The following is a 13221-nucleotide window of genomic DNA, read 5'->3' as shown; positions in this document are numbered from 1 at the left end:
CACCACTAATTTGATGTATGATATTTAGGCAAATTACTTTTCTGCTCTTGACTTTGCTTCCGCATCTTAAATTAAATGATGAGGGTAGAACAATTCCTGGGGGGTTCAAGAAGGGTAATTCGGTTTTACCAGTGCTTGGAATATAGTATGTACTTAATGAATGTTGACTATTATTGCCTGAAATTAGGTTTACATCTTTCTAGCCCCTTGATGTTTCTTTGTTCAAGGCTTGGTTACCAAAGCAGTAGTTGTCAAAGTGTGCAAAGTTCTGCACACCCTGGGGGATGTCTCAAGAGTCACTCACAGAACGTGCACAGCTGCCTTCATGCCAGCGCTCAGATAGCCTGTGTCCTTCTCATTCTCATTCTCTCCCAAGGGCAGTGTGCAGCTTCCTGAAAGTCACATGACAGCTACAATGCCATCCTCCTACAACTAATGAAATGCTGCATGTGTAGACTTTTCTAGGGTAGGAGCTTTAAGGTATGAATGTTATAAATGTATGTATTTGGGGGAGGTAAACTCAGTTTGTTCTCAGAACTTCTACTGTGCTCCTTCTCCCTATCATTGGCTGTACTTGCTCTGATCTCTGTTAACTTCATTATTGTCCAATAAATCACTATTCTGAAATTCCCGAGTTGTTCTTACACCTACATGTAAACACAAGAAGTAACCACTCTTGTGGGTTTTGTTTTGCAGTGATGTTAAATTATACTAACTTTTCTTAATTTTAAATTTTCAGCTTAACAGTTATTATTCTAAAATTTAACAATATTTATTCTAATTTAAAGAATAATTTATTTATAGTTTTCCTCTATTTAAGGACAGATTTTTGGCTTGAAAAGAGAGAACTGGAAAACTTCCTCAACCCACAGCTGCACCGTGTACATCTACTATGGTTGTTGGACAGCTTCCCAATACTTCAAGTTTTCTTGATGAGATCATGGTGATATTAATTAATGTGATTATTCTCCTATTCTATAATAAAGTGTAGTTTGTCAACATCTGGAAGATCTACAAAACAAAGGGACCAGAATTTTCCAGTGACCATGATGTTCCAAACTCATGCAGGAATAAAGGCTCCATTCACAGAAGGATGGATTTTAATGGCTTCAGATCCCATATGACAAGCAACCTTTATGAAATGATCACTCCTCAAATTTCAAAATTTTTATACCAAAAGAGTATCTATAGCTGTATTAAGACACATGAAACCACTGCTCTCTTATCAGTTGTGCTTCAGGGTAAGGCTGGATTTTTTTATGCACTTCAACTGGAACAACCTGAATGTGTTAAATATTGAAAATATATTCCTTTTTATTTCAAACAATTATATACTGATTGTGAGTTATTTTACCAAATGCATAGTTACTGCTCACAGATGAAAAACTTGAAGTCTCACTAACTGTGTGGCTCACTAACTGTGTGGCTACCACTTTACCCTCATCTTATACTCACTCTCCATCGACCAAGGATGCACGCTTCTCTCCAATCCTGGACGAGACTCTAACTTTCCTCTTAAAGCTCATATTCTGCCCTGGAATTCATCACAAGTGCTTTCTTTGTGTTCAGTCATTCAGTTGTGTCCAACTCTTTGTGGCCCTATGGACTGTAGCCCACCAGGCTCCTCTGTCCATAGGATTTTCCAAGCAAGAATACTGGAGTGGTTGCCTTTTCCTACTCTAGGGGATCTTCCAGACCCAGGGAACAAACCTGCGTCTCTTGCATCTCCTGCTTTGGCAGGCAGATTCTTTACTACTGAGCCCCCTGGGGAGCCCATGCTTTCTTTAAGACCTCTCTTTATAATTATTCTACCTACGTAAAATCTTTAATCTTTCTGTCTCTCTGAACCCCTGGATTTACCCATCCATCGAACCATTCATTTATTCATTTGTTCATACATCCTGCAAGTTATTTATTAAGCACCTATTATTGCATTCTAAAGGACGAGGTTTCAGGAAGTAAAAACAAAACCAAACGAAAACAAGCCAACACTAGATCATAAAGGAGAGTCTCATGTAGGAGTATGGACAGAATAAAAACACAAATTTAGTGAAGTGTGCTCTATTATGAGGTGTTCTGTGCCATGGGGACACAGAAAAGCCTGTTTTAACCCAGACACAGTACTTTGGTAAGTGCTTCCTCAAATAAATGACTTAAGATGAGCCTTGTTGAGTAAGTAAGAACAACAAAGCATAGGAAACAAGAAAAAGGATTCCAAGGAGCAGAAAAATTTGTGCAAAGGAAAAAGGCAAGACAAGAAAGAGTCTGGTGACAAACTGCAGCTAAGACAATATAGCTGTAACACAAAATTCAAATAGGAGCATGACTGAAACGTGGGACCAGAGTTAGCCGTAAAGTATGCTGTCAGATTATCCACATGATGCTCTGAGCACCACGGGGTCTCTACACCACTTAAAAGGGTGTGTGACACCTAGCATGCAGCAAAAATTCTTGGTACTCACACAATGACCAATGTTTTTTATCAAGGACAGCTACTGCAGAAAAACAAAAAACAAAAAACAGCCAAATGCCATTTTACTGTGTGTAAAACACACTGACAGCACCCCAGCTCCCAACATCCACCATGCACTGAAACAGAGCCAATATTAAGACAAGAAGAACTAAACAGATTTTACTTGGTTTGATTTAGATAGATAATCAAGGCAGGTGAGCAAAAAATGTTCTAGCCACCTCCAGTTAGGACATTCCTTCACCAGCAAAGAAGAAAACTAATAGGGAAGAAAGATATAGAACAGTTACCCCGTGTCCACTCCAAAGGAATGGATCAATCCAAAAGAGTTGGCCGTGGGGCAGGACCAATGGGAGAGAAACTTTTGTAAAGTGTGACCTTATGACACCTGTGATACCCAGCCTTCTTGTTCCTGGACAAGCCGTCAGGTGAGTTGTAGGGATAATCCAACCTAAGTAAAATAAACTAGGACAGAGGTGGAGAGAGATAGTGACTTCAGCTAGGATGGCCTGCTACCCTCAGACTCTATCCAAAACTATCACATCTTGCTCCACTGGGAAAATTCTTTAGCATAAGATGACACAGTAAGAGCTTAAGAACATTATTCTAAACAGTCCCCACAAAAAAGACCCAGAAATAGAGGCTGTGGCATATTAAACTGTTATTTGCTGTGGAGATAAACAAAGAATGTTAATTATCATTAGTGACTGCAAATATTTTAAGACATTGAAAAAAATGAATTTTTCCCCAGAATTTTCATGGGGAGGACTGCCTTTTGCTGATCACACTTGGAAACATATAGTGCTAATCCAGCATAAAAATCTGTTGCCTCAAATCTTGACACATCAAGTCTCAATAGTGTTAGTATATTTATCCAAGTGTCTTCCACATTACATTTGTAATCCTCTAAATTCTTCATCCATGGTGAAGAATTAACCGAGATGGCTGGATGGCATCACCGACTCGATGGATGTGAGTTTGAGTGAACTCCAGGAGTTGGTGATGGACAGGGAGGCCTGGCGTGCTGCAGTTCATGGGGTTGCAGAGTAGGACACGGCTTAGTGACTGAACTGAACTGAACTGAAGCTTTATATTCACAAACACACCACTTAAAAGTTCATATTATACTAATGAAACAGTGAAATTGTGTCCCATGTTTACTAAATCATATGAGCCACATATCATTTAACTACTTATAATTGAGCATATCTGAAGTTGCAAAATGGTTGAAAATTGAGAATAAGGAGCTAACAATTCCAGTGCATACATACAAAATTAGACTAGTAACACAACCTAACTAATAAAAATACACAGCACTGGAACTTTGCTGGTGGTCTAGGGGTTCAGAATCCGCCTTGCAATGCAGGGGACACAGATTTGATCCCTTGTTGGGAAATGAGGAACCCCCATACTAAGCCCATGCGCCAAAGTTAGAGAGTCTGTGCACTGCAACAAAAGATACGATGCAGCCAAGTAAGTAAACAAATCTTTTAAAAGACAGAGTATTAAAGTTCTAAGCTTTGTCAACCTCATGGATGGAAACACCCGGTGCAAGGTGAGGAGCCACCCAATTTCCTTGTTACTTCTAGAGATGCATTCCAAACTCTGAAGTGTTCAAACTGATATATGAAAGTCTAATTAAAAGTGGTGTCTAAGCCACACAGCCCTTCCTCAAAACTCAAAAAAAAAAAAACCCAAAATGGTTTCACATAACCTAAGAAAGAAAGGTTCAGTGTCTATCCTGATCTTGTAACCTAACCCCATTTTACTGTAAATCTTTTTACCAATATTCTCCAACACTCACTGCTCCCAGCTGCCCATTTCACATCATACAATTTCAATCGAATGTTCATGATTTCTGGAGCACTTCTATTACATGTCTGTGAACAGAATGGGAACTAACCTGAGATGGTAACTCCTCCCATTGTAGACAATTCAGGAAGCCATTACAGCAGAGGATAAGACAGAGAAACACAAATACCATATGACATTGTTTATACGTGAAATCTAAAAATGGTGCAAATGAACTTGTTTACAAAACAGAAACAGACCCACAGACATAGAAAACAAACTTATGGCTACCAAAGGGGAAAGGAGGGAGAGATAAATCAGGAGTTTGGGATGAACATATACACACTATTATATATAAAATAGATAAACAAGGACCTACTGTATAGCACAGGGAACTATACTCAATATTTTGTAATAATGTATAAGGGTGAAGAATCTGAAAAGAATAGATATATGTGTATGTATATGTATAACTGATTCGCTTTCCTGTATACCTAAAACTAACACACCATGTAAATCAACTATAGTCCAATAAAAAAATTATAGCGGAGAATAATGATAGGATGGGGAGTGAACAGGGAGGTGCAGAGAAACATAACAAGCTCTTGCAGATGTGGAAGAGCAACTAAGGTTCTGGGAAGCAGAGCCCAGACTGAGATGTAAAGGCTGAGTAGGTACCAGCCCCCCTGAAACCCAGAGAGGGGCAGGGAATCTAGAAAAGGACGGGATATCATCCTGTTTCCTGCAAAGGGGCACTACAGAGCTGCAGGGTGTGAAGAACTGCCTATGCAGTTCTCCACCCATAAATGGTTTCACACATTCACATTCACAGCCTCACACACCCTCTCACACTCACACACCTACACTGCCACACACCCGCTCACCCACACACCCTCTCACCCTAACATACTCTCACCCTCATATATCCTCACACACACACACATACCTTCACACACTCGTCCACACATACCTCACACACTCACACACACTTGCACACCTCTCACACCTACACACCCAGCTGCATCCTGCATGGCCCCTTCCTTTCGTCTGCCTCTGACGCTCTCCATCCTTCCATATATTTATACTCCACAGGTCCTGCAACATCCAGCAACCTCATCCTGCTGTAAAGCCTCCCCTAAGCACCAGCCCTTGCCCAGAAAGCCTTCTTCAGCACCTCCCTCCTGTGGGACTATGGCTTCTGAGGTTCTTGAGAACTTACACAATTGCAGCACAAATATCCGTCTCCCGGTCGAGTGCTGCTATGTAATTCTGAGACTGTTCTGGTGCTGGTATCTTCCACACACGGACTTTAACTTCCGGCAGGCAGGACTGCCATAAACTTTGCATCCTCCTCAGTGACATACATACTCCATAATACACTTCATCGTGGGGTACAAAAGAGTGACTAACCTCTGAAAAGTGTGTCCTAAAACATAAAGTAAGCTGAAGCTTTCGAAAAATCATGTGTTTTGAAAAATCACAAATTCAAAATACGTTCTTTCAATTCTCATTCTTATTGCCAGATACAGAAGTGCTAACCATGTTCTTTAGCTGTGGGAAGAGCACACAGATTGCTGGTGGCAAAGATATTCAAACGATGCTACCTGACTGGACAGGCAGAACTACCAGATGCTGGTATAGTTTCATCTCAGCTCTTCAAGAAAATAGCATGATCTTGGCAAAAGCAAGACAAAAACCTAAGTAACAAATTTAAGGTCCAAGCAAGAGTATGAAGTTAAATATTCCGAAAGAGTTTAAATCCATTAATTTGGAAAAATCTCACCACAAAGTACTGAGAGCATGTGTGGATGTGTACAGTTAAAATCATCTTTTAAAACATTATGATGAAGGAAGGGTTGATAGAGAGCAAGGAATCTGGCCATGGTCTCAATTCTCAAAACACAGAAGGTGGATTCCACCAACTTTATAGTCAAGAGCACTTGACACTGATTCCAGGCTCTACTCCCACGAGATTCTCAACATTATGGTCTGTACACACTCAAAATGTGAGGCATCGTTACCTACCAGCTAGGGAGACACAGGAACCCATCATTACAGAGGAGCCTAGGATTATTTCCTTCTGTTTTTACAGGTTTACTTGATAGCTAGTCTGCAGAAAGTGGAAATGCATACCAGCAAGGAATCTGATCAAGTCTGTCACAGAATATACCCACTCGGGCCACACAAAGGAATGTAAACTCTGAGGAATGAGTTACTTGACCATAACACAACATGAACAGCCTTCTAAAGATGGCTGATTAATTCAGGGACTCGTGAGGGGAGGCATCTGGGGCTAAATGTTCTGCCCATTCTCCATTCTGTACAGGTATTGGAAGAGCGTATTAATTGATCCTGATTAAATCTGCTCATGCCTCTAAATGAAGAATAGCTAGCCTGTCTCATTGAATTAAAATCTGAAAATATCCTGACCCTCTGGAACAATAGGCTAACTAAAGGTAAAGATTATATTTAGTTGCAGTAAGTATTTTTTAAAGTCCCACATTTAGTGGCTGAACGTGCAAACTGAGGAAAAGAAGTATACTTGCAGAAGAGAATGCAAAACGATGCCTAATTAAACAGTGTAGTATGGATGCAAAACATACAGTGGAATAGAGGGCAGATTTGATTTTAGGATGATTTACCATATGGTATTTAGAGGAGATTAATTATGTTAGTCCTTTCCTCTTGCTTCAGCTCTCAGGACCACACTTTCAGAAAAACAGGAATGCATCCAAAAGAGAAATTCCCTAATGATAATAAGATACTCAAACTATGCCAATTAAGGGTGAGTTGAAGAAAACGAACATTACCATAGAGATCTCATGTCCGACTCTTTGTGACCCCATGGACTATACAATCCATGGAATGCTCCAGGCCAGAATACTGTTCCCTTCTCTAGGGGATCTTCCCAACCCAGGGATCAAACCCAGGTCTCCCACATTGCAGGTGGATTCTTTTGCCATCTGAGCCACCAGGGAAGCCCAGGAATCCTGGAGTGGGTAGCCTATCCCTTCTCCAGCAGATATTCCTGGCCCATGAATTGAACCAGGGACTTCTGCATTGCAGGCGGATTCTTTACCAACTGAGTTATCAGAGAAGCCATACATGTCTCAAATATTATATATAAAAGCTTTCTGTATAAGTACTCTAAAAGGTAAAAATTTGGATATGAATATCATAAAGGCAAATAGTATAGCTCGATATAAGAAAAGAATTATTATGCTCAGAACAGGTCACATAAAGGAATGCCTTCCACATTCAAGATAAATCTTGGTAAGTAGCTTACTAAATCAATCTTAATATTCACCTTGAATTTGGAAATAAGGTCACCTGCTAAGAATGGAAAAACTAAAGATAATTTGGACTGGAAAACTCTGCCACATGTCTCATGGAGAAATTGATAGGAATTATCCAAGAAAGAATAAAATAACTGCCTGGAGCTATTAACCACCCCTGAAGCTGAAGTTGGAGGGAATCAGAAGCTAAGAGGTCTAGCAGCAAGAGAGCAGAGGGATGGAGCACAGCTGACATTTCTTGCCAAAATCATTGCACTGAGTAAAGACAGGAAAACCTGAGAAAATTGGAAATGGCTAAGGAGTAGTCACCGGAGAGGAGGGTATAAGTGGTTTTGAGTAAAGGGGTTTATCAGGACAAGGGGTTGAGGTCAGAAAAAGAATCTGAAATGCTCAGCTTCTTCAGCTGGGCAGAAAGGCCCAGGGAGGTGGACTGCAGTCCTGTGGATCCAATGCTTAGATGCTGAATTAAGTTATAGGCGATTACAGTTGGTCAAAGTGTAGAAAACAAATCCTTTGTTAGTGTAGATTCCCCAGGCAAGTGGAATGTTCAGGAAGTCAATAAGCACAGATCATGGGGAAAGGGTAAATGGTGTAAACTTAGAAAGACAAAAGGTAGCTGGGCAGTGGTGGATGAGCGGTTACAAGCAGCTCTGAACCAGCGGCAAGCCCCACGGGAAAAAAGCACAGCAGTGTTCTTTCCTGCAGGCTTCTCACAAAACAGATGCTAATCCAGAGACAGTATTCCCAAACCAAATACCCACAGCACCAAGGCATCAAAAAACCTGAATCGATAACTATGAAGAAGAAAAAATTATTATGAAGATAACACAATTAAGCTTATTAGGCACCCACCATGTGCCAGGCATCTTGAATCCAAGGATGAATAGCCTGAGGGTGATTTGAGTTTGGTAGTGATGAAGATATATGAACAGGTATTTTTTTAATTGGAGTATAGTTTATTTGCAAAGCTGTCTCCATTTCAGGTGTATAGCACAGTGATCAGTTACACACACACACACACACACACACACACACACACAGAGGTATATTCCTTTTCAGACTCTTTTCCCATTATAATTTATTACAAAACATTGAGTATAATTCCCTGTGCTATACAGTAGATCCCCATTGTTTACCTACTTTATATATATATATATAATTTATTATATTATATATATATTAGTTTTGTATGTTAATCCTAAACTCCTAATTTATCCTTTCCCTTCTCTGCTTTGGTAACCATAAGTTTGTTTTCTGTGTCTGTGGGCCTATTTCTGGTTTGTAAATAAGTTCCTTTGTACCAGTTTTTTAGATTTCATATATAAGTGACATCATATGATAAATGTCTTTCTCTGTCTGGGTTACCTGTCTGAATGGGTATTTTTGATGTAAGGCAGGCAGCATAGCGAAAGGGCAAGCAGAATTACGTCAGACCTGGAAAAAATTCAGAATGAAGAAGCTTTCCCTGGTCTGCCCAGACCCCTTTCCAGGAGTGCTCGCTCCCAAAGCCATTGTCTTCTTTGGGCTTCTTACTAATTCCTACTGTGGTGAGAAGGAGGAGGTGGTGAGTGAATTAACTTGAGTTGCCTTTGATTTTCTGCAAGGGAGGTTTTATTTTAATAATAATAATAAGATTATTAACAAAGAATTCCAGGAAAGCAACTACAAGCAGTTGATAATCACATTTGTGTGTGGGGGTGGGGGGTGGGGGGCGGGGTGTGCCCACAAGGGTATATGGCCCAGAGTCCCTCCAGTTTTATAACCTACTGCTGCTGGTGGTGACTGGCCTAAAACCCCTCACTCCTAGCAAATACTTCTGTTCATACTCTATAAGCCTCAAGGCTATAGGAAGCACAAGCCTATTGGCCTACACTCAGGGGACAGAGAAATAAACTAGGTCAGACACTTCCAAACTGTTTGAGAAAAACAGAAGAAGCATATGTAAGTCAGGAAAGCCAAAAAATTACTCTAGTGTCAAATGAGTCAACTAGTCTATGAGTAGCTAAATTTATTCATCTAAAGACCTAAAATTGCCAAAAAACTCTTCTTGTATCAAGAGGGAGAGACCCAACCAAAACTACTGCCCAGCCACCTAACAAATGCTTACTGAAAACATCTAGAAGGCTAGAGATGAAAAACCAGTTAAATTACTGATATTTTAGAAATAAAAATGTTTCTACAAATATGCAAAAAGTAATAAATAGTAACATTTAACAAAAGTTGCTTGGGTAAATATTTATAATTAAGTGGTATAAAAATCAATGACATAAAAGTTTTATTTCCTAGCAAATAAAAGGAAGCTAAGCAACTTCCTGGCAAATCTGACATTCATAATGGAAATAACGATTTGAATTCACTTACTTCTTTACTTATTAATCCAATATTGGATTAAATCCAATTTTAATTAATGCAATTAATTCCAATTAATTAATCCAATTTTAATTCAATCTTGATTGATTTAAAGTTTTTCAAAATAATGTCTTAACATAAGATCATAGTTATAAGAGATATGAGGACCAAGCCTTGTATAAGCCACATCTCCTTCTATGTTCTCAAGAATGACAAAAAGGTGCCTTGAACATGTTATTTTATACCCAGGTACCTTGTAGCAGACCTTTAAGGTGCTTCTTATATTCATACATTACAAAACATTATACCATGCATAAGTACTTTCCATTATATTTATGTTGGATTTCAATGAGAGAAAAATAAAATTCCTTTTTTCTCTGTCATGCACTGAAAAAAAGATCTTACAGCACAAGAAGCAGCAGAAGGTAGCCACCTATTAATTACAAATTTCTATTAAATAAACTTAAGCTACTTAAGTTTCCTAACAGATACACTTTAAAACATACAAGTGGGTCTGTTTTATGTGAGATGCTTAATTACTGTAACAATATTTAATTATTCTAGAATTTTCCTACACAGGCTTTATGCAAAAAGCCTGCTGTTTTAACATGAAAAGAATAGTTTATTTAACTCTGTGGTTTTTATTTTTCTATTGGGTCAAAAATCACTTTAAATTATCTGAGAACCCTGGATTATCTCCCTTAAAATGCCGCGACCCAGATGTTGAAGTAAAATTTCTAGACCCCTGGAAGCAACCCACAAACAAGCTGTGTAATAACTGAACAGAGTGCAGACTACACCAGCAAATGCCTAATGCCTAGATCACCAAATGCCTAATAAAGTTTGCATGGCTTTTTGACAAATTAAGATTTGCTTTAACATTTTAGACATTCATATTTTTGTTATATTGTTGCCATTATTGACTTTTACCACTCTTCATAATATAGTACCGGAAATGACAACTCCTTAAGAAACAAAAACAAAAGCCGTTTTAGGAAAAGCAACAGATTAGTATTACACTATGAACCAAGATATAAAAATTTACATTCATCACTTGAAGACTCCAACGCTTACCCATGTGTCATCAGAGGATCAAAGATGTTCCTCCTAAGAGCAGTTCTAGTGAAGAGGTAAACATTTAATAAAATCACCATCATGCAACAGACTCTGATACGTTATAAATGAAGCTCTGATTTAGAACTATGTTTTATGACCTTTTCTTAAAATTCCGAAGGGGTTCAGTATTTTGGAAACCAAGATGCACTAGTCACAATTAAGCGACACGTTCAACCTTCTGGTTTACTTCGGAAGATACACACTGTTCACCAAGTGTAAAAGGAAGGCACAATCCTGTGAAGTGAGGGAGCAAAAGAAGACGCAGGGAATCCATAGCCTGAAACCACGTGACCACAGTGCAAAGCAGCCTCCACACAAGTGCCCCCGCGAGGCTGCTGAGCCCATCCAAGACGGGCTCCGGGCACAGAGACGCAGACCCCTGCTCACTGCTCCCCCAAATCACAGTGGGAATCACACACCCCAAGCAGCAATTAACACACGCGCGAGCGGGCACCCCGACACAGACACGCGCGCTCACAAACACACGCGAACACACACCCCGACACACATGCACAGACACACACGCGCGCACGCACATTCACTCCTCGGTAGAGCCCCGGCAGCCCCCGTGGAAGTTTGAGGGCGGCCCCGCTAAGCTATACCGGATTGCCGCCGCCCGCCCCGTAGGAGCGCGAACCGAGCACCGGCGCAGCGCGGCCTCCCTCTGCGGGCTCCGACCCCCCGGCGCCCGGGCCGTGGGAGAGCATCGTCCAGCTCCCCGCGTTCTCACGCCAGGGCCCCTGGAGCGCAGCCGCCAGTTCGGCGCGGCCCGGCGCCCACCCACAGCTGGCCTTCCGCCCTCGGCCGCCGCGGGTCCCTCGGGCCCTGAGCTGCCCCGGGCGCCGTCTTCTTTGCGCCCTCGCTCCTCCCTGGCGTGGGAATCCGGCCGGCCCCAGGGCTGGACAGCTGGGAGCTCAGGAAGTCTTCCCGGAGGGGAGGGGGATAGGCCTGGGCAGGGGGCCGCGGAGAGGGCCGCTCCCCTGGCAGCCCTGACCCGCGCGGGCACACGGCGACCACTTACTCGGCTGCGTCCCAGACCTCGGGGCTGCGTTCTGGGATCGCCGGTAGCTCCCGGGCGCACCTAGCAGATCCGCGCTGCCAACGCAGAAGGCGAGGGGGCGGCAGGGGTGGGGGATGAGGGGGCGGTGGGCGGGAGAGGAGACCCGGCGGCGGCACCTGCGGGTCCCTGCACCGGTTTCCCCACAGCCAGCGCTTACTCGGCTCCTGCTCAACAGGCGGGGCAGGCGCAAAGCGCTGCAGACCCGGTTCCCGCGCTGCGCCCACGCTCAGCCAGCTCCAGCCTGGGTCTCTCCCAGCGTCTCCATCTCTTTCTCTCTCTCTCTCTCCCCCCGCCCCAAGGATCCCTTACAGCCTCTCCCTGCTGCCTTTGACTTCTTTTTGGAACCCCTCCCCTTCCCTGCAACGAAAGACTGAAAAAGAAAGTAGAGGCTGAAACGCACCATGGTGAGGTCACTCGAGGCCTCTGTCGCCTCGCGGCGCGCCCTCCTCGCAGGAGTCGGTCGGTCGCCTTGGGTTGGGGTGGGAGGGTTCCCCAAGGCGACTCCCTGCTTTTTGCCCGGAGTCTAGCAGCCGGAGTGGAGAAAAACTGCAGTGAAACCAGATCGTGGAAAATCAGCTCGGTACTGAGTCCCACCCACCACGACGACCCGACTAGGGCCGGGGAACTGAGTCCTCCAGCCGCCCAATCGCTTTCCCGGCAGTTCCTGTGTGGTGACAGACACCAGGGGACCGGGACAAACGAGGGGAAAGGAAAAAGAGGGAGGGAACGCAAGGAAAATTTGGCCCACTTAAAAATATATATTTTCTGCTGTGCACTGGGCCGGAAAAACTGTAGTTCTCCGTAGTTAGAAACTCCAGCATTTCTGCTGGAAATTGGTGTCTGCGTGGATGGAAGACTCCAGCATTTCTGCTGGAAATTGATGTCTGCGTGGATGGTTTTCGTGCCCTGGTTCTCAGGTTAACGCCAATCTACTCCTTTGTAAATGCAGTTCTACGGTTGCAGAGTATTTACATCTTTCCAGTAAGGTCCTGATTCTGCTTGGTTTGGTACATTTAGTTCTGTTTGGTGGGTGTGCAGGGTGAGTGTGTGTATGTATTCCAGCACAGAAAAATAAAGTCTTACATAAATGTTTTTAGTCACCTTTCTGACTAAAAAAAACTCATTATGCTGTTTCATTT

At 42.4% G+C, this 13221-nt stretch overlaps 1 protein-coding gene across 3 annotated transcripts in view; it reads right to left on the bottom strand.

The window, feature by feature from the left end:
- The window catches only part of GUCY1A3 (guanylate cyclase 1 soluble subunit alpha), a 64932-nt gene extending 52217 nt beyond the window's left edge, over positions 1–12715 (bottom strand). The window contains exon 1 of one of the 3 annotated variants that reach the window (XM_005691313.3): positions 12483–12715. The gene's annotated coding sequence lies outside the window, so the exon portion shown is untranslated. Of the gene's footprint in view, positions 1–12043; positions 12111–12239; positions 12434–12482 lie in introns of those variants that run through there. The other 2 variants (XM_005691312.2, XM_018061473.1) reach the window with 2 other exon arrangements.

The sequence above is a fragment of the Capra hircus genome, chromosome 17 (assembly GCF_001704415.2).
Source record: "Capra hircus breed San Clemente chromosome 17, ASM170441v1, whole genome shotgun sequence".
NCBI classification, from domain to species: domain Eukaryota; kingdom Metazoa; phylum Chordata; class Mammalia; order Artiodactyla; family Bovidae; genus Capra; species Capra hircus.
This window is presented reverse-complemented; position numbering and strand designations above follow the sequence as displayed.